We start from the raw sequence: 5,225 nt of genomic DNA, 5'->3' as shown, positions 1-5,225 counted from the left end.
AACGTCAGTCTTATTTAAGGCACTGTTTGTTTATTTTAGGTCTTTGTTACAGGATATCCTTATATTAGCATATTCTACCTAATACAGTGTGATATAATTAATGTATGGCACTTTTGTGATGAATGGCCAGTGCTTTGTTCTAACAGGACGGTGGAAGACTTGCAAGGTAAGTAAAATAAAATATGTTAACATTATTCCTACTTTTCTGCTTTTACCACTTTTCTCCCACTTCTTGCCGCCAAAGAATTTCTCTTGCTGTTTATGTATATGATAAAAATATGTAAGGGCGCCTTCATTTTATGGTTGTTCTGAATCTTAGTTCCTGAGGAAAGTCCAACGAAAAGTTTGATCATGATAGAACTTTTAATCAGTGAATATTTATAGTTAGTTAGCCATTTCTCTTTAGCTATTCATTTTTCTACTTAAGATTGGTACCCACTGTCAGGTAGACAATACCTCAAAATTCCTGTCCTTGGATTTGCTTATATAACACATAATGAAAATATTTTGTAAAATTTCTTTATCCTTGACAGTGTCAAGAGTTGGTTGAATAGTGGAGGAAAATGGATTTTTAAAACTGAAAACATGAACAGAATGAGCCTGAGCCTGAGGATTGAATTGTTTTATTTTTTCAAATTAATACTCATAAAAAATGTTTTCTGTTACTTTTCAAAGAAGAGTCTACTACAGGGTCATTTCATAAAAGATCTGAAGTTGTTACAGGATTGCTTGGTACAGCTGAGCCTTTGGGGCCTGCTGTGAACAGTGCAGTCTTTTGGCCACATGGCTGCACCCTTGATGTAGAATTCTTTAGCAGGGGGAGGAGTTGATCCAATAGAAACAACATTAGTACAGATGAGAACAAAAGTCCTCCTGCCTCAGTTAAAGTTAAAACTGTATATTTAATTCATTACAATTATGAAAGGTTTGGCTAATATAAAAGCAAGCATTAAAGGAATAATTACTGTTTCAGCGAAAAACATAAAAAAGAATGTAAATTCCTAGAAATGGCAAGCTTTGCAGTCATTTGTGAAACTGGAAAAACGATCACATGAAAAAATTGAGGTGAGCACAAAAAGAGTGTATGCACCCTTAGTGTCTTCACACACTGAGCTGCCTTCTTTCAAGTGATAATCTGATAACAGAATGGTTAATTTAATCAACACACTTAAAAACATTGATTTCCTTTATATATTTTCAAAGCAAAATCATTTCTGTGGTTGCAATTTGCTTTATGAAAGGTTGCTTCAAGGTATATATTTCCATTGCCTTTTAGTCAAGTAGAACTAAAGCCCTTAAAAACTAATTAGCAATATAAGGTAGTAGCAACATAAGGAAGGAAGGACAGGTAGATCTTGAAATTAAGGCTTAGAAATAGATACACCCTGTACAGTGATATAAATGTTAAGAATCCACTGCAACCTATACTACTGAAGAGGTTGCAGTAGCCACTTCACCTCTACAGTTCTCTCAATTTCGCTTAAACCCACATCACTGGCAAACTGAACCAGCTTCTCAACCTAGTAGGGAAGGCCAGATAACAAAAGTTTTGCCAGTGATTTATATTACAAATTTAACAAAGTGAACATGCAGAGAATTACAATAGGAATAACCTTTTACAAATTCTGAGACCTTACTGTGCAATCTGCAGAAATTTTCAAGAAACAAATAAATGTGCTTTTGGTTTCTTGTGCCCACACAAATCTGGCCCAGATTAGCACTGTCATAAATCCAATTTTAACGTGAGCATAACACTCCAAATCCTCTTGATGGGAAATCGTGAGATACGGATGATTGACTTGATTTTCAAATGTGGAAAGTGGATATGAGTCTGCTTAATAAAATCCTAAAACAATAAAGAAGACATAGTAAGCATTAGTAATAACATCCTTGTTAAATGAACAAAATAGCACCTATACTATATAAAGAATGTGTTACCAGGAAGTAATTTTAATACTGGTCCTGTATAGGGAAGAATAGTCAGATGTTTGCAAGACATGTTTTTTTTTTTTCCCCCTACTCTACAACTAAGGCAGGTTACAAGAATATGTACTACTCAAAGTAGAAAACATGGGCAGAAGCCAGTAAACGTCATTTAAACAGATTGTGTAAAAGTTACTGTTATCCGTCTTCACAGCCAACAAAACAAAAAAAGCAAGATTGACAGTTTAGGAGAAATTGAAAGAAAATGTATTCATTAACTTTAGGTTTCAACACATGATCAGATTGAGGAGAATTTGGGGACCAGTGTCTTGACATTTTTACACAAGTTTTTAAGTAACCAAAATTCACTCAACACATGTACCTAACACATACTCAGTTCAAGGCTTGTCACAGTACTAGAATTTACAGTCAGGAATAAAACATAATTGACTTTCATGGAGCTAACAGTTTAGTGCAGGGTTTCTCAACTTATGACAAAACATTTTTAGTGGGTACAGTTCAGTGACATTATGTTCATCGTATTGTGCAAGCACCACCATCCATTGCCAAATTTTTCTGTCACCTTTAACAGAAATTCAGTGTCCCCTAAGCAATCACCCTCCTTTTCCTATCCCTCCCACCCCTGCTAACAACTTACGATCTTTGGTCTATATACATTTCCGCTTTATAGATACTTCATGTAAGTGGGATCATAAAATATTTGTCCTTCTGTGACTTATTTCATTCAGCATAACATTTTCAAGGTTTATCCATGTTGTTGTATGTGTCAGGACTTCATTTTTCTCTATGGCTGAGTAATATTCAATATTGTGTGTATATTCCACATTTTGTTTATCCATTTATCCGCTGATCAACATTTAGATTGTTTCCACCTTTTGGCTATTTGCTGTGGTGAACACTGTTTTACAAGTATCTGTTTATGTTCCTGCTTTCAATTCTTTTAGTATATACCTAGTAGTGGAAGGAGTCCCTTCCCTGGGTGGCGCGGATGGTTAAGCACTTGACTGCTAGCTGTAAGCTGGGCAGTTCAACCCAGAGGTGCCTTGCAGGACAGCCCTGGTGATATGCTTCTAAAAGGTCACAGCATGGCAGCTAACAAGGTAGTTTTAGATTTAACTTTTTGAGGAACCCCCGAACTTTTTTCTACAGCAGCAGTATCAGTTTTGCATTCCCAATAGCAATTTGGCAATATTTGTTGTTTTTCGTCTTTTTTGATCGTAGCCATCCTATGGGGCTGAACTGGTATCTCACTGTGGTTTTGATTTGCATTTCCATGATGACTAATAACATTGAGCATCTTTTTATGTGCTTGTTGGCCATTTGTATATCTTTTTTTGGTGAAATGTCTATTCAGATTCTTCGTCCATTTTTTGATTGGGTTGTTTGACTTTTTGTTGTTTCAGTTGTAAGAGTTCCTTATATATTTTGGATATTAAACTCTTATCTGATGCATGGTTCCCAAAAATTTTCTCCCAATCTGTTGGTTGTCTCCTTGTTGATAAAGTCCTTTGATACCCAGATTTTTTTTAAATTTTGATGAAATCCAAGTTACCTATTTTGTCTTGTTTTTGGTGTCATGCCTAAGAATCCTTGTCAAAAACTAGATCAAGAAGTATTATTCTTGTGTTTTCGTCTATGAATTTTATGGTCTTAGTTCTTACATTTAATCCATTTTGAGTTAGTTTTCATATATAGTGTGAGGTATGGGTACAGCTTCATTTTTCTGCATGTGCAATTCCAGTTGGCTCAGCACCATTTATTAAAGAGACTACTTTTTTGCCTTGCCATTGAATGGACTTAGCACCCTGTTGAAAATCAGTTGACTATGGATGTATGAGTTTATTTTTGGACTCTGAATTCTATTCCAGTGCTTCATAGGTCTATCATTATACCAGTAACAGACTGTTGTTGTTTTTTAATTGTTATAAAAATATATGATACATTTGCCAATTTAATGTTTTTCAGTGTAGAATTTAGTGGCATCAGTTAATCATGTGCAACTGTCACCAATGTCTGTTGCCAAATTTCCGTCACCATAAACAGAAACTCAATGCTTCCTAAAAAAAATGACTCTCCCCCCCGCCTTGCCTTTGGTAACCAGTAATAAACTTAGGTCTGTATACTTGTGCCTATTCTAGCTATTTCATGAGTGAGATCACACAATATTTGTCCCTTTGTGATTGACTTACTTCACTCAGCATAATGTTTTCAAGGATCATTCATGTTGTAGCATGTATCAGAACTTCATTTCTTTTTATGGCTGAGTAATATCAATTGCATGTGTATACCGTTTTTTTTCATCCATTCATTTGTTGATGGGATAGGTTGTTTTCGTCTTTTGGCAGTTGTGAACAGTGCTGCAAGGAGCCCTGGTAGTGTAATGGTTAAGCAAAAGGTTGGTGGTTCAAACCCGCCAGTGGTTCTGTGGGAGAAAAGACCTAGCAGTCTGCTCCTGTAAAAATTATAGCCTAGGAAACCCTATGGGGGCAGTTCTACTCTGCCCTATATGGTCACTATAAGTCGGAATCGACTCGATGGCTCAAAACGACAGATAGTGCTGCAGCAAACATTGGTGTACATGTGTCTGTGTCACTGCTTTCAGTTTCTTGGGTATATACCTAGGATTAGGATTGCTGGTCATATGGTAGTTTTATGTTTAACGTTTTGAGGAACTGCCAAACTTTTCCACAGTGGCTGTATCAATTTTGCATTACCACTAGCAATAGATGAAGGTTCCAATTTCTCTACATTCTCAACAATGTTTGTTTTTCATTTTTTTGATCATAGCCATCTAGTGGGGGTGAACTGGTTGGTATCTCATGTGGTTTTGATTTGCGTTTCCCTAATGGTTAATGAAGGAGCCCTGGTGGCACAATAGTTAAGCATTCAGCCACAAACTGACAGGTTGGTGTTTCAACTCACCAGTGGCTACATTGGAGAAAAGACCTGGTAAAATCTGCTCCCGTAAAGATTACAGCCTGGGAAACCCTATGGGGCAGTTCTGCTCTGTCATAGGTTTGCTATGAGTTTGAATTGACTCAGCAGCTCAAAACAACAGTAGTTAATGATGTTGAACATCTTTTCATGTGCTTATTGGCCATTCGTATTTCTTCTTTGGTGAAATGTCTATTCAAATCTTTTGCCCTTTTTTTTTTTATTGTGCTTTAGGTGAAAAGTTGATAGCTCAAGTTAATTTCTCATACAAAAATTTATGCACATATTGTTATGTGACCCTAGTTGCAACCCCTGTAATGTGACAGCACACTCCCCCTTTCCACCCT

General features: G+C 36.3%; 1 protein-coding gene across 1 annotated transcript in view; it reads right to left on the bottom strand.

Moving 5' to 3' along the window:
• Positions 1-6: 6 nt before the first annotated feature.
• Positions 7-5,225, bottom strand: part of NRG4 (neuregulin 4) — a 49,135-nt gene continuing 43,916 nt past the window's right edge. The window contains exon 6 of the mRNA XM_004387510.2: positions 7-1,846. The gene's annotated coding sequence lies outside the window, so the exon portion shown is untranslated. The remainder of the gene's footprint in view (positions 1,847-5,225) is intronic.

The sequence above is a fragment of the Trichechus manatus genome, unplaced genomic scaffold (assembly GCF_000243295.1).
Source record: "Trichechus manatus latirostris isolate Lorelei unplaced genomic scaffold, TriManLat1.0 scaffold00186, whole genome shotgun sequence".
Taxonomy (NCBI): domain Eukaryota; kingdom Metazoa; phylum Chordata; class Mammalia; order Sirenia; family Trichechidae; genus Trichechus; species Trichechus manatus.
The sequence above is the reverse complement of the archived record's forward strand: the minus strand, read 5'-3'. Positions and strand labels throughout refer to the sequence as shown.